This window comes from Leptonotus elevatus, chromosome 5 (assembly GCF_054856555.1).
Source record: "Leptonotus elevatus isolate MCC_2025b chromosome 5, RoL_Lele_1.0, whole genome shotgun sequence".
Lineage (NCBI taxonomy): Eukaryota > Metazoa > Chordata > Actinopteri > Syngnathiformes > Syngnathidae > Leptonotus > Leptonotus elevatus.
In genome coordinates, this window is record NC_141243.1 from 26003060 (window position 1) to 26022124 (window position 19065).

General features: G+C 49.3%; 34 non-coding genes across 34 annotated transcripts; all 34 read right to left on the reverse strand.

The window, feature by feature from the left end:
- Positions 1-1062: 1062 nt before the first annotated feature.
- LOC147174496 (U1 spliceosomal RNA) lies at positions 1063-1227 on the reverse strand. Its single transcript, XR_015094947.1, has one exon. It is a non-coding gene; the product is annotated as a U1 spliceosomal RNA (small nuclear RNA).
- Positions 1228-1616: 389 nt separating this feature from the next.
- LOC147174497 (U2 spliceosomal RNA) lies at positions 1617-1808 on the reverse strand. Its single transcript, XR_015095134.1, has one exon. It is a non-coding gene; the product is annotated as a U2 spliceosomal RNA (small nuclear RNA).
- A 324-nt stretch (positions 1809-2132) lies between these two features.
- On the reverse strand, positions 2133-2297 carry LOC147174498 (U1 spliceosomal RNA). The gene has a single exon (XR_015095032.1). It is a non-coding gene; the product is annotated as a U1 spliceosomal RNA (small nuclear RNA).
- Positions 2298-2686: 389 nt separating this feature from the next.
- On the reverse strand, positions 2687-2878 carry LOC147174499 (U2 spliceosomal RNA). Its single transcript, XR_015095152.1, has one exon. It is a non-coding gene; the product is annotated as a U2 spliceosomal RNA (small nuclear RNA).
- Positions 2879-3202: 324 nt separating this feature from the next.
- Positions 3203-3367, reverse strand: LOC147174500 (U1 spliceosomal RNA). Its single transcript, XR_015095025.1, has one exon. It is a non-coding gene; the product is annotated as a U1 spliceosomal RNA (small nuclear RNA).
- Positions 3368-3738: 371 nt separating this feature from the next.
- LOC147174501 (U2 spliceosomal RNA) lies at positions 3739-3930 on the reverse strand. The gene has a single exon (XR_015095112.1). It is a non-coding gene; the product is annotated as a U2 spliceosomal RNA (small nuclear RNA).
- Positions 3931-4254: 324 nt separating this feature from the next.
- LOC147174502 (U1 spliceosomal RNA) lies at positions 4255-4419 on the reverse strand. Its single transcript, XR_015094948.1, has one exon. It is a non-coding gene; the product is annotated as a U1 spliceosomal RNA (small nuclear RNA).
- Positions 4420-4808: 389 nt separating this feature from the next.
- LOC147174503 (U2 spliceosomal RNA) lies at positions 4809-5000 on the reverse strand. The gene has a single exon (XR_015095199.1). It is a non-coding gene; the product is annotated as a U2 spliceosomal RNA (small nuclear RNA).
- Positions 5001-5324: 324 nt separating this feature from the next.
- LOC147174504 (U1 spliceosomal RNA) lies at positions 5325-5489 on the reverse strand. Its single transcript, XR_015094959.1, has one exon. It is a non-coding gene; the product is annotated as a U1 spliceosomal RNA (small nuclear RNA).
- A 371-nt stretch (positions 5490-5860) lies between these two features.
- Positions 5861-6052, reverse strand: LOC147174505 (U2 spliceosomal RNA). Its single transcript, XR_015095074.1, has one exon. It is a non-coding gene; the product is annotated as a U2 spliceosomal RNA (small nuclear RNA).
- Positions 6053-6376: 324 nt separating this feature from the next.
- Positions 6377-6541, reverse strand: LOC147174506 (U1 spliceosomal RNA). Its single transcript, XR_015094960.1, has one exon. It is a non-coding gene; the product is annotated as a U1 spliceosomal RNA (small nuclear RNA).
- A 371-nt stretch (positions 6542-6912) lies between these two features.
- Positions 6913-7104, reverse strand: LOC147174507 (U2 spliceosomal RNA). Its single transcript, XR_015095075.1, has one exon. It is a non-coding gene; the product is annotated as a U2 spliceosomal RNA (small nuclear RNA).
- A 324-nt stretch (positions 7105-7428) lies between these two features.
- Positions 7429-7593, reverse strand: LOC147174508 (U1 spliceosomal RNA). Its single transcript, XR_015094972.1, has one exon. It is a non-coding gene; the product is annotated as a U1 spliceosomal RNA (small nuclear RNA).
- Positions 7594-7982: 389 nt separating this feature from the next.
- Positions 7983-8174, reverse strand: LOC147174509 (U2 spliceosomal RNA). Its single transcript, XR_015095146.1, has one exon. It is a non-coding gene; the product is annotated as a U2 spliceosomal RNA (small nuclear RNA).
- Positions 8175-8498: 324 nt separating this feature from the next.
- Positions 8499-8663, reverse strand: LOC147174510 (U1 spliceosomal RNA). Its single transcript, XR_015094950.1, has one exon. It is a non-coding gene; the product is annotated as a U1 spliceosomal RNA (small nuclear RNA).
- A 389-nt stretch (positions 8664-9052) lies between these two features.
- Positions 9053-9244, reverse strand: LOC147174511 (U2 spliceosomal RNA). Its single transcript, XR_015095076.1, has one exon. It is a non-coding gene; the product is annotated as a U2 spliceosomal RNA (small nuclear RNA).
- Positions 9245-9568: 324 nt separating this feature from the next.
- Positions 9569-9733, reverse strand: LOC147174512 (U1 spliceosomal RNA). The gene has a single exon (XR_015095033.1). It is a non-coding gene; the product is annotated as a U1 spliceosomal RNA (small nuclear RNA).
- A 389-nt stretch (positions 9734-10122) lies between these two features.
- Positions 10123-10315, reverse strand: LOC147174513 (U2 spliceosomal RNA). The gene has a single exon (XR_015095210.1). It is a non-coding gene; the product is annotated as a U2 spliceosomal RNA (small nuclear RNA).
- Positions 10316-10639: 324 nt separating this feature from the next.
- Positions 10640-10804, reverse strand: LOC147174514 (U1 spliceosomal RNA). Its single transcript, XR_015094983.1, has one exon. It is a non-coding gene; the product is annotated as a U1 spliceosomal RNA (small nuclear RNA).
- Positions 10805-11193: 389 nt separating this feature from the next.
- On the reverse strand, positions 11194-11385 carry LOC147174515 (U2 spliceosomal RNA). The gene has a single exon (XR_015095185.1). It is a non-coding gene; the product is annotated as a U2 spliceosomal RNA (small nuclear RNA).
- A 324-nt stretch (positions 11386-11709) lies between these two features.
- LOC147174516 (U1 spliceosomal RNA) lies at positions 11710-11874 on the reverse strand. Its single transcript, XR_015095034.1, has one exon. It is a non-coding gene; the product is annotated as a U1 spliceosomal RNA (small nuclear RNA).
- A 389-nt stretch (positions 11875-12263) lies between these two features.
- Positions 12264-12455, reverse strand: LOC147174517 (U2 spliceosomal RNA). Its single transcript, XR_015095186.1, has one exon. It is a non-coding gene; the product is annotated as a U2 spliceosomal RNA (small nuclear RNA).
- Positions 12456-12779: 324 nt separating this feature from the next.
- On the reverse strand, positions 12780-12944 carry LOC147174518 (U1 spliceosomal RNA). Its single transcript, XR_015095035.1, has one exon. It is a non-coding gene; the product is annotated as a U1 spliceosomal RNA (small nuclear RNA).
- A 389-nt stretch (positions 12945-13333) lies between these two features.
- On the reverse strand, positions 13334-13525 carry LOC147174519 (U2 spliceosomal RNA). The gene has a single exon (XR_015095153.1). It is a non-coding gene; the product is annotated as a U2 spliceosomal RNA (small nuclear RNA).
- Positions 13526-13849: 324 nt separating this feature from the next.
- Positions 13850-14014, reverse strand: LOC147174520 (U1 spliceosomal RNA). The gene has a single exon (XR_015094961.1). It is a non-coding gene; the product is annotated as a U1 spliceosomal RNA (small nuclear RNA).
- Positions 14015-14403: 389 nt separating this feature from the next.
- On the reverse strand, positions 14404-14595 carry LOC147174521 (U2 spliceosomal RNA). Its single transcript, XR_015095196.1, has one exon. It is a non-coding gene; the product is annotated as a U2 spliceosomal RNA (small nuclear RNA).
- A 325-nt stretch (positions 14596-14920) lies between these two features.
- On the reverse strand, positions 14921-15085 carry LOC147174522 (U1 spliceosomal RNA). The gene has a single exon (XR_015095062.1). It is a non-coding gene; the product is annotated as a U1 spliceosomal RNA (small nuclear RNA).
- A 389-nt stretch (positions 15086-15474) lies between these two features.
- Positions 15475-15667, reverse strand: LOC147174523 (U2 spliceosomal RNA). Its single transcript, XR_015095216.1, has one exon. It is a non-coding gene; the product is annotated as a U2 spliceosomal RNA (small nuclear RNA).
- A 324-nt stretch (positions 15668-15991) lies between these two features.
- On the reverse strand, positions 15992-16156 carry LOC147174524 (U1 spliceosomal RNA). Its single transcript, XR_015095036.1, has one exon. It is a non-coding gene; the product is annotated as a U1 spliceosomal RNA (small nuclear RNA).
- Positions 16157-16545: 389 nt separating this feature from the next.
- Positions 16546-16737, reverse strand: LOC147174525 (U2 spliceosomal RNA). The gene has a single exon (XR_015095189.1). It is a non-coding gene; the product is annotated as a U2 spliceosomal RNA (small nuclear RNA).
- Positions 16738-17061: 324 nt separating this feature from the next.
- LOC147174526 (U1 spliceosomal RNA) lies at positions 17062-17226 on the reverse strand. Its single transcript, XR_015094962.1, has one exon. It is a non-coding gene; the product is annotated as a U1 spliceosomal RNA (small nuclear RNA).
- A 389-nt stretch (positions 17227-17615) lies between these two features.
- LOC147174527 (U2 spliceosomal RNA) lies at positions 17616-17807 on the reverse strand. Its single transcript, XR_015095077.1, has one exon. It is a non-coding gene; the product is annotated as a U2 spliceosomal RNA (small nuclear RNA).
- Positions 17808-18131: 324 nt separating this feature from the next.
- LOC147174528 (U1 spliceosomal RNA) lies at positions 18132-18296 on the reverse strand. The gene has a single exon (XR_015094994.1). It is a non-coding gene; the product is annotated as a U1 spliceosomal RNA (small nuclear RNA).
- Positions 18297-18658: 362 nt separating this feature from the next.
- On the reverse strand, positions 18659-18853 carry LOC147174529 (U2 spliceosomal RNA). Its single transcript, XR_015095217.1, has one exon. It is a non-coding gene; the product is annotated as a U2 spliceosomal RNA (small nuclear RNA).
- Positions 18854-19065: the final 212 nt, after the last annotated feature.

The window sequence follows — 19065 nt, forward strand, 5'->3', positions numbered from 1 at the left end:
CCCTGGTAATGTATGTAGCCCCGGTTTTCACCCAAGACTATCATTGGTGGGAGATGTTTCAGGCCCTGAAAGCCCTGGGGGTCCTGCCATTGTTGGATGGGTACCCGCCAGGCACAGTTCCAGATGCCGTCTTCATCCCTCACCTTCACAGCCTGGCCTTTAACCGTGCAATATCTACCCAGCCAAAAACAAATGTCTTCTGCATTCACTGTCTCATTAAACATTCTGACAATAACTGTTTTAGCAGCATTATCAGTCAGTTTTTCAACATTGAACACAGAGAACTGGGCTTTCACATTTTCAAAACGAGTCCAAAATTCACGAAGGTTCACAGCAGAGGTGAAACTCACATCAAATCCCTTACTAAAGGGCAAAGTTATAATACAATTTAAATCCTCAGCTTTAAATTTCAGGGTTTGTTGGACAAGCTTTCTGGAGAAGTCCAGCCTGGACATCCAAAGAGGCTCACCACCATCCCTTTCCCGAAACATAAATCGAACACTGTGGTGCCTCCGCATGCCGGCATATGTAGCCGACATGTCGGAGACAACCACTTGGTCACAACTTCTCACGAACAAAAAAACAGTACACTCACCTTTGTCGTTCTCCTATAACACAAAGTTTAAACAACACAATAACAATACCCCTGCAATTGAGTTAGATTCACAGCCACAACAGGCATAGAATTATCTCTCAACAGAGGCGATCGCAGTCTTAGCCAAAAGGCCGAGAAGCGATGAAGAGGATAACTGACGGACTCAAGTACAGGCTTCTCAGTCTACCCACTCTCACAGTCGGTCATGTTACACCAAGCAGCGCTGCTCTTATGGACACTGAGACGGAGGAAACCTTGTCTGCTGACTTAACCATTCATTATTCACAAGCCTTCACATAAGCAGCTGCAGTCCAACAACTTTTGCAGTCTTCCTGCAGGATGAAAGGCCAAGCGCCTGCTGCGGTCCCGGCCAGACTTGTGAAGAAAGCCAGAAGACCATAGTCAAGTCTTGCTCATTTGTGTTAATTGGTTTCAAGACTATCGCTCTTAATTATTGACATACAAGCCAGGGAAGAGCGCGAACGCAGTTCCCCACTACCAGAAATTATGCAGTCGAGATTCCCACATTTGGAGAATTCGCAAGGGTCAATGCAGCCGCTAGTGCAATGGCTGCACCTCGCCCTGGTTGAACCACATTCTTGATCATGGTGTCACCCCTGCCAGGTAAGTATGCCTTCCTCAGCCTGGACACGGGGTCTTGCTTTTTTCCACTCACCCTCTTGAATGACTGTGCCATTCGTACACTGGCGAATGCCTGGCCCAGCATGATGGGCCAGTTTCTCTCAGTGGATTAGAACGGCGTGTGTACTTCGCACAGGGCGTTAGAGGAGGTCACAGGCACAACTGCGGAGCATGCAATAGCTGAATGAGCTCAAGTGTCAAGCCTCTGGAACGGGTTCGACTCACCGGGTTCGTGGACAGCAGAGTAGATGTGTGTCGGCAACGTCGCCTGCTTCCCAATTTGACGACATGGTTGCTTCCGCCACACCTACTTGTGCGCACGTGAGTATTGCCACAGCCCGTTTTCTCTGTCTAGATTAGCATTTTCGTTGACCAGCGGAGGTGGTGCACCGCTCCTGGATATACTGCAATACCAGGATGATGCACGGAATGGGCAAAGCAAGCTCTGAATCCCATCTCCCTGTTCAAAAAAGCAATTTAATATGAAGTCTACTGATAGGAGACATATCAGATATTAAACTGATAAGAACAGATACTACACTTGATCTTAGCCAAAAGGCCGAGAAGCGATGAAGAGGATAACTGACGGACTCAAGTACAGGCTTCTCAGTCTACCCACTCTCACAGTCGGTCATGTTACACCAAGCAGCGCTGCTCTTATGGACACTGAGACGGAGGAAACCTTGTCTGCTGACTTAACCATTCATTATTCACAAGCCTTCACATAAGCAGCTGCAGTCCAACAACTTTTGCAGTCTTCCTGCAGGATGAAAGGCCAAGCGCCTGCTGCGGTCCCGGCCAGACTTGTGAAGAAAGCCAGAAGACCATAGTCAAGTCTTGCTCATTTGTGTTAATTGGTTTCAAGACTATCGCTCTTAATTATTGACATACAAGCCAGGGAAGAGCACGAACGCAGTTCCCCACTATCAGAAATTATGCAGTCGAGATTCCCACATTTGGAGAATTCGCAATGGTCAATGCAGCCGCCAGTGCAATGGCTGCACCTCGCCCTGGGTGAACCACATTCTTGATCATGGTGTCACCCCTGCCAGGTAAGTATGCCTTCCTCAGCCTGGACACGGGGTCTTGCTTTTTTCCACTCACCCTCTTGAATGACTGTGCCATTCGTACACTGGCGAATGCCTGGCCCAGCATGATGGGCCAGTTTCTCTCAGTGGATTAGAACGGCGTGTGTACTTCGCACAGGGCGTTAGAGGAGGTCACAGGCACAACTGCGGAGCATGCAATAGCTGAATGAGCTCAAGTGTCAAGCCTCTGGAACGGGTTCGACTCACCGGGTTGGTGGACAGCAGAGTAGATGTGTGTCGGCTACGTCGCCTGCTTCCCAATTTGACGACATGGTTGCTTCCGCCACACCTACTTGTGTGCACGTGAGTATTGCCACAGTCCGTTTTCTCTGTCTAGATTAGCATTTTCGTTGACCAGCGGAGGTGGTGCACCGCTCCTGGAAATACTGCAATACCAGGATGATGCGCAGAATGGGCAAAGTAAGCTCTGAATCCCATCTCCCTGTTCAAAAAAGCAATTTAATATGAAGTCTCCAGATAGGAGACATATCAGATATTAAACTGATAAGAACAGATACTACACTTGATCTTAGCCAAAAGGCCGAGAAGCGATGAAGAGGATAACTGACGGACTCAAGTACAGGCTTCTCGGTCTACCAACTCTCACAGTCGGTCATGTTACACCAAGCAGCGCTGCTCTTATGGACACTGAGACGGAGGAAACCTTGTCTGCTGACTTAACCATTCATTATTCACAAGCCTTCACATAAGCAGCTGCAGTCCAACAACTTTTGCAGTCTTCCTGCAGGATGAAAGACCAAGCGCCTGCTGCGGTCCCGGCCAGACTTGTGAAGAAAGCCAGAAGACCATAGTCAAGTCTTGCTCATTTGTGTTAATTGGTTTCAAGACTATCGCTCTTAATTATTGACATACAAGCCAGGGAAGAGCGCGAACGCAGTTCCCCACTATCAGAAATTATGCAGTCGAGATTCCCACATTTGGAGAATTCGCAATGGTCAATGCAGCCGCCAGTGCAATGGCTGCAACTCGCCCTGGGTGAACCACATTCTTGATCATGGTGTCACCCCTGCCAGGTAAGTATGACTTCCTCAGCCTGGGCACGGGGTCTTGCTTTTTTCCACTCACCCTCTTGGATGACTGTGCCATTCGTACACTGGCGAATGCCTGGCCCAGCATGATGGGCCAGTTTCTCTCAGTAGATTAGAACGGCGTGTGTACTTCGCACAGGGGCACAACTGCGGAGCATGCAATAGCTGAATGAGCTCAAGTGTCAAGCCTCTGGAACGGGTTCGACTCACCGGATTGGTGGACAGCAGAGTAGATGTGTGTCGGCTACGTCGCCTGCTTCCCAATTTGACGACATGGTTGCTTCCGCCACACCTACTTGTGCGCACGTGAGTATTGCCACAGCCCGTTTTCTCTGTCTAGATTAGCATTTTCGTTGACCAGCGGAGGTGGTGCACCGCTCCTGGATTTACTGCAATACCAGGATGATGCGCGGAATGGGCAAAGCAAGCTCTGAATCCCATCTCCCTGTTCAAAAAAGCAATTTAATATGAAGTCTCCTGATAGGAGACATATCAGATATTAAACTGATAAGAACAGATACTACACTTGATCTTAGCCAAAAGGCCGAGAAGCGATGAAGAGGATAACTGACGGACTCAAGTACAGGCTTCTCGGTCTACCTACTCTCACAGTCGGTTATGTTACACCAAGCAGCGTTGCTCTTATGGACACTGAGACGGAGGAAACCTTGTCTGCTGACTTAACCATTCATTATTCACAAGCCTTCACATAAGCAGCTGCAGTCCAACAACTTTTGCAGTCTTCCTGCAGGATGAAAGGCCAAGCGCCTGCTGCGGTCCCGGCCAGACTTGTGAAGAAAGCCAGAAGACCATAGTCAAGTCTTGCTCATTTGTGTTAATTGGTTTCAAGACTATCGCTCTTAATTATTGACATACAAGCCAGGGAAGAGCGCGAACGCAGTTCCCCACTACCAGAAATTATGCAGTCGAGATTCCCACATTTGGAGAATTCGCAAGGGTCAATGCAGCCGCTAGTGCAATGGCTGCACCTCGCCCTGGTTGAACCACATTCTTGATCATGGTGTCACCCCTGCCAGGTAAGTATGCCTTCCTCAGCCTGGACACGGGGTCTTGCTTTTTTCCACTCACCCTCTTGAATGACTGTGCCATTCGTACACTGGCGAATGCCTGGCCCAGCATGATGGGCCAGTTTCTCTCAGTGGATTAGAACGGCGTGTGTACTTCGCACAGGGCGTTAGAGGAGGTCACAGGCACAACTGCGGAGCATGCAATAGCTGAATGAGCTCAAGTGTCAAGCCTCTGGAACGGGTTCGACTCACCGGGTTCGTGGACAGCAGAGTAGATGTGTGTCGGCTACGTCGCCTGCTTCCCAATTTGACGACATGGTTGCTTCCGCCACACCTACTTGTGCGCACGTGAGTATTGCCACAGCCCGTTTTCTCTGTCTAGATTAGCATTTTCGTTGACCAGCGGAGGTGGTGCACCGCTCCTGGAAATACTGCAATACCAGAATGATGCGCAGAATGGGCAAAGTAAGCTCTGAATCCCATCTCCCTGTTCAAAAAAGCAATTTAATATGAAGTCTCCAGATAGGAGACATATCAGATATTAAACTGATAAGAACAGATACTACACTTGATCTTAGCCAAAAGGCCGAGAAGCGATGAAGAGGATAACTGACGGACTCAAGTACAGGCTTCTCGGTCTACCAACTCTCACAGTCGGTCATGTTACACCAAGCAGCGCTGCTCTTATGGACACTGAGACGGAGGAAACCTTGTCTGCTGACTTAACCATTCATTATTCACAAGCCTTCACATAAGCAGCTGCAGTCCAACAACTTTTGCAGTCTTCCTGCAGGATGAAAGACCAAGCGCCTGCTGCGGTCCCGGCCAGACTTGTGAAGAAAGCCAGAAGACCATAGTCAAGTCTTGCTCATTTGTGTTAATTGGTTTCAAGACCATCGCTCTTAATTATTGACATACAAGCCAGGGAAGAGCGCGAACGCAGTTCCCCACTATCAGAAATTATGCAGTCGAGATTCCCACATTTGGAGAATTCGCAATGGTCAATGCAGCCGCCAGTGCAATGGCTGCACCTCGCCCTGGGTGAACCACATTCTTGATCATGGTGTCACCCCTGCCAGGTAAGTATGACTTCCTCAGCCTGGGCACGGGGTCTTGCTTTTTTCCACTCACCCTCTTGGATGACTGTGCCATTCGTACACTGGCGAATGCCTGGCCCATTATGATGGGCCAGTTTCTCTCAGTGGATTAGAACGGCGTGTGTACTTCGCACAGGGGCACAACTGCGGAGCATGCAATAGCTGAATGAGCTCAAGTGTCAAGCCTCTGGAACGGGTTCGACTCACCGGATTGGTGGACAGCAGAGTAGATGTGTGTCGGCTACGTCGCCTGCTTCCCAATTTGACGACATGGTTGCTTCCGCCACACCTACTTGTGCGCACGTGAGTATTGCCACAGCCCGTTTTCTCTGTCTAGATTAGCATTTTCGTTGACCAGCGGAGGTGGTGCACCGCTCCTGGATATACTGCAATACCAGGATGATGCGCGGAATGGGCAAAGCAAGCTCTGAATCCCATCTCCCTGTTCAAAAAAGCAATTTAATATGAAGTCTCCTGATAGGAGACATATCAGATATTAAACTGATAAGAACAGATACTACACTTGATCTTAGCCAAAAGGCCGAGAAGCGATGAAGAGGATAACTGACGGACTCAAGTACAGGCTTCTCAGTCTACCCACTCTCACAGTCGGTCATGTTACACCAAGCAGCGCTGCTCTTATGGACACTGAGACGGAGGAAACCTTGTCTGCTGACTTAACCATTCATTATTCACAAGCCTTCACATAAGCAGCTGCAGTCCAACAACTTTTGCAGTCTTCCTGCAGGATGAAAGACCAAGCGCCTGCTGCGGTCCCGGCCAGACTTGTGAAGAAAGCCAGAAGACCATAGTCAAGTCTTGCTCATTTGTGTTAATTGGTTTCAAGACTATCGCTCTTAATTTTTGACATACAAGCCAGGGAAGAGCGCGAACGCAGTTCCCCACTATCAGAAATTATGCAGTCGAGATTCCCACATTTGGAGAATTCGCAAGGGTCAATGCAGCCGCCAGTGCAATGGCTGCACCTCGCCCTGGGTGAACCACATTCTTGATCATGGTGTCACCCCTGCCAGGTAAGTATGCCTTCCTCAGCCTGAACACGGGGTCTTGCTTTTTTCCACTCAACCTCTTGAATGACTGTGCCATTCGTACACTGGCGAATGCCTGGCCCAGCATGATGGGCCAGTTTCTCTCAGTGGATTAGAACGGCGTGTGTACTTCGCACAGGGGCACAACTGCGGAGCATGCAATAGCTGAATGAGCTCAAGTGTCAAGCCTCTGGAACGGGTTCGACTCACCGGATTGGTGGACAGCAGAGTAGATGTGTGTCGGCTACGTCGCCTGCTTCCCAATTTGACGACATGGTTGCTTCCGCCACACCTACTTGTGCGCACGTGAGTATTGCCACAGCCCGTTTTCTCTGTCTAGATTAGCATTTTCGTTGACCAGCGGAGGTGGTGCACCGCTCCTGGATATACTGCAATACCAGGATGATGCGCGGAATGGGCAAAGCAAGCTCTGAATCCCATCTCCCTGTTCAAAAAAGCAATTTAATATGAAGTCTCCTGATAGGAGACATATCAGATATTAAACTGATAAGAACAGATACTACACTTGATCTTAGCCAAAAGGCCGAGAAGCGATGAAGAGGATAACTGACGGACTCAAGTACAGGCTTCTCAGTCTACCCACTCTCACAGTCGGTCATGTTACACCAAGCAGCGCTGCTCTTATGGACACTGAGACGGAGGAAACCTTGTCTGCTGACTTAACCATTCATTATTCACAAGCCTTCACATAAGCAGCTGCAGTCCAACAACTTTTGCAGTCTTCCTGCAGGATGAAAGACCAAGCGCCTGCTGCGGTACCGGCCAGACTTGTGAAGAAAGCCAGAAGACCATAGTCAAGTCTTGCTCATTTGTGTTAATTGGTTTCAAGACTATCGCTCTTAATTTTTGACATACAAGCCAGGGAAGAGCGCGAACGCAGTTCCCCACTATCAGAAATTATGCAGTCGAGATTCCCACATTTGGAGAATTCGCAAGGGTCAATGCAGCCGCCAGTGCAATGGCTGCACCTCGCCCTGGGTGAACCACATTCTTGATCATGGTGTCACCCCTGCCAGGTAAGTATGCCTTCCTCAGCCTGAACACGGGGTCTTGCTTTTTTCCACTCACCCTCTTGAATGACTGTGCCATTCGTACACTGGCGAATGCCTGGCCCAGCATGATGGGCCAGTTTCTCTCAGTGGATTAGAACGGCGTGTGTACTTCGCACAGGGCGTTAGAGGAGGTCACAGGCACAACTGCGGAGCATGCAATAGCTGAATGAGCTCAAGTGTCAAGCCTCTGGAACGGGTTCGACTCACCGGGTTGGTGGACAGCAGAGTAGATGTGTGTCGGCTACGTCGCCTGCTTCCCAATTTGACGACATGGTTGCTTCCGCCACACCTACTTGTGCGCACGTGAGTATTGCCACAGCCCGTTTTCTCTGTCTAGATTAGCATTTTCGTTGACCAGCGGAGGTGGTGCACCGCTCCTGGAAATACTGCAATAACAAGATGATGCGCGGAATGGGCAAAGCAAGCTCTGAATCCCATCTCCCTGTTCAAAAAAGCAATTTAATATGAAGTCTCCAGATAGGAGACATATCAGATATTAAACTGATAAGAACAGATACTACACTTGATCTTAGCCAAAAGGCCGAGAAGCGATGAAGAGGATAACTGACGGACTCAAGTACAGGCTTCTCGGTCTACCCACTCTCACAGTCGGTTATGTTACACCAAGCAGCGTTGCTCTTATGGACACTGAGACGGAGGAAACCTTGTCTGCTGACTTAACCATTCATTATTCACAAGCCTTCACATAAGCAGCTGCAGTCCAACAACTTTTGCAGTCTTCCTGCAGGATGAAAGGCCAAGCGCCTGCTGCGGTCCCGGCCAGACTTGTGAAGAAAGCCAGAAGACCATAGTCAAGTCTTGCTCATTTGTGTTAATTGGTTTCAAGACTATCGCTCTTAATTATTGACATACAAGCCAGGGAAGAGCACGAACGCAGTTCCCCACTATCAGAAATTATGCAGTCGAGATTCCCACATTTGGAGAATTCGCAATGGTCAATGCAGCCCCCAGTGCAATGGCTGCACCTCGCCCTGGGTGAACCACATTCTTGATCATGGTGTCACCCCTGCCAGGTAAGTATGCCTTCCTCAGCCTGGACACGGGGTCTTGCTTTTTTCCACTCACCCTCTTGAATGACTGTGCCATTCGTACACTGGCGAATGCCTGGCCCAGCATGATGGGCCAGTTTCTCTCAGTGGATTAGAACGGCGTGTGTACTTCGCACAGGGCGTTACAGGAGGTCACAGGCACAACTGCGGAGCATGCAATAGCTGAATGAGCTCAAGTGTCAAGCCTCTGGAACGGGTTCGACTCACCGGATTGGTAAACAGCAGAGTAGATGTGTGTCGGCTACGTCGCCTGCTTCCCAATTTGACGACATGGTTGCTTCCGCCACACCTACTTGTGCGCACGTGAGTATTGCCACAGCCCGTTTTCTCTGTCTAGATTAGCATTTTCGTTGACCAGCGGAGGTGGTGCACCGCTCCTGGATATACTGCAATACCAGGATGATGCGCGGAATGGGCAAAGCAAGCTCTGAATCCCATCTCCCTGTTCAAAAAAGCAATTTAATATGAAGTCTCCTGATAGGAGACATATCAGATATTAAACTGATAAGAACAGATACTACACTTGATCTTAGCCAAAAGGCCGAGAAGCGATGAAGAGGATAACTGACGGACTCAAGTACAGGCTTCTCAGTCTACCCACTCTCACAGTCGGTCATGTTACACCAAGCAGCGTTGCTCTTATGGACACTGAGACGGAGGAAACCTTGTCTGCTGACTTAACCATTCATTATTCACAAGCCTTCACATAAGCAGCTGCAGTCCAACAACTTTTGCAGTCTTCCTGCAGGATGAAAGGCCAAGCGCCTGCTGCGGTCCCGGCCAGACTTGTGAAGAAAGCCAGAAGACCATAGTCAAGTCTTGCTCATTTGTGTTAATTGGTTTCAAGACTATCGCTCTTAATTATTGACATACAAGCCAGGGAAGAGCACGAACGCAGTTCCCCACTATCAGAAATTATGCAGTCGAGATTCCCACATTTGGAGAATTCGCAATGGTCAATGCAGCCGCCAGTGCAATGGCTGCACCTCGCCCTGGGTGAACCACATTCTTGATCATGGTGTCACCCCTGCCAGGTAAGTATGCCTTCCTCAGCCTGGACACGGGGTCTTGCTTTTTTCCACTCACCCTCTTGAATGACTGTGCCATTCGTACACTGGCGAATGCCTGGCCCAGCATGATGGGCCAGTTTCTCTCAGTGGATTAGAACGGCGTGTGTACTTCGCACAGGGCGTTAGAGGAGGTCACAGGCACAACTGCGGAGCATGCAATAGCTGAATGAGCTCAAGTGTCAAGCCTCTGGAACGGGTTCGACTCACCGGGTTGGTGGACAGCAGAGTAGATGTGTGTCGGCAACGTCGCCTGCTTCCCAATTTGACGACATGGTTGCTTCCGCCACACCTACTTGTGCGCACGTGAGTATTGCCACAGCCCGTTTTCTCTGTCTAGATTAGCATTTTCATTGACCAGCGGAGGTGGTGCACCGCTCCTGGAAATACTGCAATAACAAGATGATGCGCGGAATGGGCAAAGCAAGCTCTGAATCCCATCTCCCTGTTCAAAAAAGCAATTTAATATGAAGTCTCCAGAATAGGAGACATATCAGATATTAAACTGATAAGAACAGATACTACACTTGATCTTAGCCAAAAGGCTGAGAAGCGATGAAGAGGATAACTGACGGACTCAAGTACAGGCTTCTCGGTCTACCCACTCTCACAGTCAGTCATGTTACACCAAGCAGCGCTGCTCTTATGGACACTGAGACGGAGGAAACCTTGTCTGCTGACTTAACCATTCATTATTCACAAGCCTTCACATAAGCAGCTGCAGTCCAACAACTTTTGCAGTCTTCCTGCAGGATGAAAGGCCAAGCGCCTGCTGCGGTCCCGGCCAGACTTGTGAAGAAAGCCAGAAGACCATAGTCAAGTCTTGCTCATTTGTGTTAATTGGTTTCAAGACTATCGCTCTTAATTTTTGACATACAAGCCAGGGAAGAGCGCGAACGCAGTTCCCCACTATCAGAAATTATGCAGTCGAGATTCCCACATTTGGAGAATTCGCAAGGGTCAATGCAGCCGCCAGTGCAATGGCTGCACCTCGCCCTGGGTGAACCACATTCTTGATCATGGTGTCACCCCTGCCAGGTAAGTATGCCTTCCTCAGCCTGGACACGGGGTCTTGCTTTTTTCCACTCACCCTCTTGAATGACTGTGCCATTCGTACACTGGCGAATGCCTGGCCCAGCATGATGGGCCAGTTTCTCTCAGTGGATTAGAACGGCGTGTGTACTTCGCACAGGGCGTTAGAGGAGGTCACAGGCACAACTGCGGAGCATGCAATAGCTGAATGAGCTCAAGTGTCAAGCCTCTGGAACGGGTTCGACTCACCGGGTTGGTGGACAGCAGAGTAGATGTGTGTCGGCTACGTCGCCTGCTTCCCAATTTGACGACATGGTTGCTTCCGCCACACCTACTTGTGCGCACGTGAGTATTGCCACAGCCCGTTTTCTCTGTCTAGATTAGCATTTTCGTTGACCAGCGGAGGTGGTGCACCGCTCCTGGAAATACTGCAATAACAAGATGATGCGCGGAATGGGCAAAGCAAGCTCTGAATCCCATCTCCCTGTTCAAAAAAGCAATTTAATATGAAGTCTCCAGATAGGAGACATATCAGATATTAAACTGATAAGAACAGATACTACACTTGATCTTAGCCAAAAGGCTGAGAAGCGATGAAGAGGATAACTGACGGACTCAAGTACAGGCTTCTCGGTCTACCCACTCTCACAGTCAGTCATGTTACACCAAGCAGCGCTGCTCTTATGGACACTGAGACGGAGGAAACCTTGTCTGCTGACTTAACCATTCATTATTCACAAGCCTTCACATAAGCAGCTGCAGTCCAACAACTTTTGCAGTCTTCCTGCAGGATGAAAGACCAAGCACCTGCTGCGGTCCCGGCCAGACTTGTGAAGAAAGCCAGAAGACCATAGTCAAGTCTTGCTCATTTGTGTTAATTGGTTTCAAGACTATCGCTCTTAATTATTGACATACAAGCCAGGGAAGAGCACGAACGCAGTTCCCCACTATCAGAAATTATGCAGTCGAGATTCCCACATTTGGAGAATTCGCAATGGTCAATGCAGCCGCCAGTGCAATGGCTGCACCTCGCCCTGGGTGAACCACATTCTTGATCATGGTGTCACCCCTGCCAGGTAAGTATGCCTTCCTCAGCCTGGACACGGGGTCTTGCTTTTTTCCACTCACCCTCTTGAATGACTGTGCCATTCGTACACTGGCGAATGCCTGGCCCAGCATGATGGGCCAGTTTCTCTCAGTGGATTAGAACGGCGTGTGTACTTCGCACAGGGCGTTAGAGGAGGTCACAGGCACAACTGCGGAGCATGCAATAGCTGAATGAGCTCAAGTGTCAAGCCTCTGGAACGGGTTCGACTCACCGGGTTGGTGGACAGCAGAGTAGATGTGTGTCGGCAACGTCGCCTGCTTCCCAATTTGACGACATGGTTGCTTCCGCCACACCTACTTGTGCGCACGTGAGTATTGCCACAGCCCGTTTTCTCTGTCTAGATTAGCATTTTCGTTGACCAGCGGAGGTGGTGCACCGCTCCTGGAAATACTGCAATAACAAGATGATGCGCGGAATGGGCAAAGCAAGCTCTGAATCCCATCTCCCTGTTCAAAAAAGCAATTTAATATGAAGTCTCCAGATAGGAGACATATCAGATATTAAACTGATAAGAACAGATACTACACTTGATCTTAGCCAAAAGGCTGAGAAGCGATGAAGAGGATAACTGACGGACTCAAGTACAGGCTTCTCGGTCTACCCACTCTCACAGTCAGTCATGTTACACCAAGCAGCGCTGCTCTTATGGACACTGAGACGGAGGAAACCTTGTCTGCTGACTTAACCATTCATTATTCACAAGCCTTCACATAAGCAGCTGCAGTCCAACAACTTTTGCAGTCTTCCTGCAGGATGAAAGACCAAGCACCTGCTGCGGTCCCGGCCAGACTTGTGAAGAAAGCCAGAAGACCATAGTCAAGTCTTGCTCATTTGTGTTAATTGGTTTCAAGACTATCGCTCTTAATTATTGACATACAAGCCAGGGAAGAGCACGAACGCAGTTCCCCACTATCAGAAATTATGCAGTCGAGATTCCCACATTTGGAGAATTCGCAATGGTCAATGCAGCCGCCAGTGCAATGGCTGCACCTCGCCCTGGGTGAACCACATTCTTGATCATGGTGTCACCCCTGCCAGGTAAGTATGCCTTCCTCAGCCTGGACACGGGGTCTTGCTTTTTTCCACTCACCCTCTTGAATGACTGTGCCATTCGTACACTGGCGAATGCCTGGCCCAGCATGATGGGCCAGTTTCTCTCAGTGGATTAGAACGGCGTGTGTACTTCGCACAGGGCGTTAGAGGAGGTCACAGGCACAACTGCGGAGCATGCAATAGCTGAATGAGCTCAAGTGTCAAGCCTCTGGAACGGGTTCGACTCACCGGGTTGGTGGACAGCAGAGTAGATGTGTGTCGGCAACGTCGCCTGCTTCCCAATTTGACGACATGGTTGCTTCCGCCACACCTACTTGTGCGCACGTGAGTATTGCCACAGCCCGTTTTCTCTGTCTAGATTAGCATTTTCATTGACCAGCGGAGGTGGTGCACCGCTCCTGGAAATACTGCAATACCAGGATGATGCGCAGAATGGGCAAAGTAAGCTCTGAATCCCATCTCCCTGTTCAAAAAAGCAATTTAATATGAAGTCTCCAGATAGGAGACATATCAGATATTAAACTGATAAGAACAGATACTACACTTGATCTTAGCCAAAAGGCCGAGAAGCGATGAAGAGGATAACTGACGGACTCAAGTACAGGCTTCTCGGTCTACCAACTCTCACAGTCGGTCATGTTACACCAAGCAGCGCTGCTCTTATGGACACTGAGACGGAGGAAACCTTGTGTGCTGACTTAACCATTCATTATTCACAAGCCTTCACATAAGCAGCTGCAGTCCAACAACTTTTGCAGTCTTCCTGCAGGATGAAAGACCAAGCGCCTGCTGCGGTCCCGGCCAGACTTGTGAAGAAAGCCAGAAGACCATAGTCAAGTCTTGCTCATTTGTGTTAATTGGTTTCAAGACTATCGCTCTTAATTATTGACATACAAGCCAGGGAAGAGCGCGAACGCAGTTCCCCACTATCAGAAATTATGCAGTCGAGATTCCCACATTTGGAGAATTCGCAATGGTCAATGCAGCCGCCAGTGCAATGGCTGCACCTCGCCCTGGGTGAACCACATTCTTGATCATGGTGTCACCCCTGCCAGGTAAGTATGCCTTCCTCAGCCTGGGCACGGGGTCTTGCTTTTTTCCACTCACCCTCTTGGATGACTGTGCTATTCGTACACTGGCGAATGCCTGGCCCAGCATGATGGGCCAGTTTCTCTCAGTGGATTAGAATGGCGTGTGTACTTCGCACAGGGCGTTAGAGGAGGTCACAGGCACAACTGCGGAGCATGCAATAGCTGAATGAGCTCAAGTGTCAAGCCTCTGGAACGGGTTCGACTCACCGGGTTGGTGGACAGCAGAGTAGATGTGTGTCGGCAACGTCGCCTGCTTCCCAATTTGACGACATGGTTGCTTCCGCCACACCTACTTGTGCGCACGTGAGTATTGCCACAGCCCGTTTTCTCTGTCTAGATTAGCATTTTCATTGACCAGCGGAGGTGGTGCACCGCTCCTGGATATACTGCAATAACAAGATGATGCGCGGAATGGGCAAAGCAAGCTCTGAATCCCATCTCCCTGTTCAAAAAAGCAATTTAATATGAAGTCTCCAGATAGGAGACATATCAGATATTAAACTGATAAGAACAGATACTACACTTGATCTTAGCCAAAAGGCTGAGAAGCGATGAAGAGGATAACTGACGGACTCAAGTACAGGCTTCTCGGTCTACCCACTCTCACAGTCAGTCATGTTACACCAAGCAGCGCTGCTCTTATGGACACTGAGACGGAGGAAACCTTGTCTGCTGACTTAACCATTCATTATTCACAAGCCTTCACATAAGCAGCTGCAGTCCAACAACTTTTGCAGTCTTCCTGCAGGATGAAAGACCAAGCACCTGCTGCGGTCCCGGCCAGACTTGTGAAAAAAAGCCAGAAGACCATAGTCAAGTCTTGCTCATTTGTGTTAATTGGTTTCAAGACTATCACTCTTAATTATTGACATACAAGCCAGGGAAGAGCGCGAACGCAGTTCCCCACTATCAGAAATTATGCAGTCGAGATTCCCACATTTGGAGAATTGGCAATGGTCAATGCAGCCGCCAGTGCAATGGCTGCACCTCGCCCTGGGTGAACCACATTCTTGATCATGGTGTCACCCCTGCCAGGTAAGTATGCCTTCCTCAGCCTGGGCACGGGGTCTTGCTTTTTTCCACTCACCCTCTTGGATGACTGTGCTATTCGTACACTGGCGAATGCCTGGCCCAGCATGATGGGCCAGTTTCTCTCAGTGGATTAGAACGGCGTGTGTACTTCGCACAGGGCATTAGAGGAGGTCACAGGCACAACTGCGGAGCATGCAATAGCTGAATGAGCTCAAGTGTCAAGCCTCTGGAACGGGTTCGACTCACCGGATTGGTGGACAGCAGAGTAGATGTGTGTCGGCTACGTCGCCTGCTTCCCAATTTGACGACATGGTTGCTTCCGCCACACCTACTTGTGCGCACGTGAGTATTGCCACAGCCCGTTTTCTCTGTCTAGATTAGCATTTTCGTTGACCAGCGGAGGTGGTGCACCGCTCCTGGAAATACTGCAATAACAAGATGATGCGCAGAATGGGCAAAGTAAGCTCTGAATCCCATCTCCCTGTTCAAAAAAGCAATTTAATATGAAGTCTCCAGAATAGGAGACATATCAGATATTAAACTGATAAGAACAGATACTACACTTGATCTTAGCCAAAAGGCCGAGAAGCGATGAAGAGGATAACTGACGGACTCAAGTACAGGCTTCTCGGTCTACCAACTCTCACAGTCGGTTATGTTACACCAAGCAGCGCTGCTCTTATGGACACTGAGACGGAGGAAACCTTGTCTGCTGACTTAACCATTCATTATTCACAAGCCTTCACATAAGCAGCTGCAGTCCAACAAATTTTGCAGTCTTCCTGCAGGATGAAAGGCCAAGCGCCTGCTGCGGTCCCGGCCAGACTTGTGAAGAAAGCCAGAAGACCATAGTCAAGTCTTGCTCATTTGTGTTAATTGGTTTCAAGACTATCGCTCTTAATTATTGACATACAAGCCAGGGAAGAGCACGAACGCAGTTCCCCACTATCAGAAATTATGCAGTCGAGATTCCCACATTTGGAGAATTCGCAATGGTCAATGCAGCCGCCAGTGCAATGGCTGCACCTCGCCCTGGGTGAACCACATTCTTGATCATGGTGTCACCCCTGCCAGGTAAGTATGCCTTCCTCAGCCTGGACACGGGGTCTTGCTTTTTTCCACTCACCCTCTTGAATGACTGTGCCATTCGTACACTGGCGAATGCCTGGCCCAGCATGATGGGCCAGTTTCTCTCAGTGGATTAGAACGGCGTGTGTACTTCGCACAGGGCGTTAGAGGAGGTCACAGGCACAACTGCGGAGCATGCAATAGCTGAATGAGCTCAAGTGTCAAGCCTCTGGAACGGGTTCGACTCACCGGGTTGGTGGACAGCAGAGTAGATGTGTGTCGGCAACGTCGCCTGCTTCCCAATTTGACGACATGGTTGCTTCCGCCACACCTACTTGTGCGCACGTGAGTATTGCCACAGCCCGTTTTCTCTGTCTAGATTAGCATTTTCGTTGACCAGCGGAGGTGGTGCACCGCTCCTGGAAATACTGCAATACCAGGATGATGCGCAGAATGGGCAAAGTAAGCTCTGAATCCCATCTCCCTGTTCAAAAAAGCAATTTAATATGAAGTCTCCAGATAGGAGACATATCAGATATTAAACTGATAAGAACAGATACTACACTTGATCTTAGCCAAAAGGCCAAGAAGCGATGAAGAGGATAACTGACGGACTCAAGTACAGGCTTCTCGGTCTACCAACTCTCACAGTCGGTCATGTTACACCAAGCAGCGCTGCTCTTATGGACACTGAGACGGAGGAAACCTTGTCTGCTGACTTAACCATTCATTATTCACAAGCCTTCACATAAGCAGCTGCAGTCCAACAACTTTTGCAGTCTTCCTGCAGGATGAAAGACCAAGCGCCTGCTGCGGTCCCGGCCAGACTTGTGAAGAAAGCCAGAAGACCATAGTCAAGTCTTGCTCATTTGTGTTAATTGGTTTCAAGACTATCGCTCTTAATTATTGACATACAAGCCAGGGAAGAGCGCGAACGCAGTTCCCCACTATCAGAAATTATGCAGTCGAGATTCCCACATTTGGAGAATTCGCAATGGTCAATGCAGCCGCCAGTGCAATGGCTGCACCTCGCCCTGGGTGAACCACATTCTTGATCATGGTGTCACCCCTGCCAGGTAAGTATGCCTTCCTCAGCCTGGGCACGGGGTCTTGCTTTTTTCCACTCACCCTCTTGGATGACTGTGCTATTCGTACACTGGCGAATGCCTGGCCCAGCATGATGGGCCAGTTTCTCTCAGTGGATTAGAACGGCGTGTGTACTTCGCACAGGGCATTAGAGGAGGTCACAGGCACAACTGCGGAGCATGCAATAGCTGAATGAGCTCAAGTGTCAAGCCTCTGGAACGGGTTCGACTCACCGGATTGGTGGACAGCAGAGTAGATGTGTGTCGGCTACGTCGCCTGCTTCCCAATTTGACGACATGGTTGCTTCCGCCACACCTACTTGTGCGCACGTGAGTATTGCCACAGCCCGTTTTCTCTGTCTAGATTAGCATTTTCGTTGACCAGCGGAGGTGGTGCACCGCTCCTGGATATACTGCAATACCAGGATGATGCGCGGAATGGGCAAAGCAAGCTCTGAATCCCATCTCCCTGTTCAAAAAAGCAATTTAATATGAAGTCTCCTGATAGGAGACATATCAGATATTAAACTGATAAGAACAGATACTACACTTGATCTTAGCCAAAAGGCCGAGAAGCGATGAAGAGGATAACTGACGGACTCAAGTACAGGCTTCTCAGTCTACCCACTCTCACAGTCGGTCATGTTACACCAAGCAGCGCTGCTCTTATGGACACTGAGACGGAGGAAACCTTGTCTGCTGACTTAACCATTCATTATTCACAAGCCTTCACATAAGCAGCTGCAGTCCAACAACTTTTGCAGTCTTCCTGCAGGATGAAAGACCAAGCGCCTGCTGCGGTCCCGGCCAGACTTGTGAAGAAAGCCAGAAGACCATAGTCAAGTCTTGCTCATTTGTGTTAATTGGTTTCAAGACTATCGCTCTTAATTTTTGACATACAAGCCAGGGAAGAGCGCGAACGCAGTTCCCCACTATCAGAAATTATGCAGTCGAGATTCCCACATTTGGAGAATTCGCAAGGGTCAATGCAGCCGCCAGTGCAATGGCTGCACCTCGCCCTGGGTGAACCACATTCTTGATCATGGTGTCACCCCTGCCAGGTAAGTATGCCTTCCTCAGCCTGGACACGGGGTCTTGCTTTTTTCCACTCACCCTCTTGAATGACTGTGCCATTCGTACACTGGCGAATGCCTGGCCCAGCATGATGGGCCAGTTTCTCTCAGTGGATTAGAACGGCGTGTGTACTTCGCACAGGGCGTTAGAGGAGGTCACAGGCACAACTGCGGAGCATGCAATAGCTGAATGAGCTCAAGTGTCAAGCCTCTGGAACGGGTTCGACTCACCGGGTTGGTGGACAGCAGAGTAGATGTGTGTCGGCTACGTCGCCTGCTTCCCAATTTGACGACATGGTTGCTTCCGCCACACCTACTTGTGCGCACGTGAGTATTGCCACAGCCCGTTTTCTCTGTCTAGATTAGCATTTTCGTTCCTGGAAATACTGCAATAACAAGATGATGCGCGGAATGGGCAAAGCAAGCTCTGAATCCCATCTCCCTGTTCAAAAAAGCAATTTAATATGAAGTCTCCAGATAGGAGACATATCAGATATTAAACTGATAAGAACAGATACTACACTTGATCTTAGCCAAAAGGCTGAGAAGCGATGAAGAGGATAACTGACGGACTCAAGTACAGGCTTCTCGGTCTACCCACTCTCACAGTCAGTCATGTTACACCAAGCAGCGCTGCTCTTATGGACACTGAGACGGAGGAAACCTTGTCTGCTGACTTAACCATTCATTATTCACAATTCTTCACATAAGCAGCTGCAGTCCAACAACTTTTGCAGTCTTCCTGCAGGATGAAAGACCAAGCAC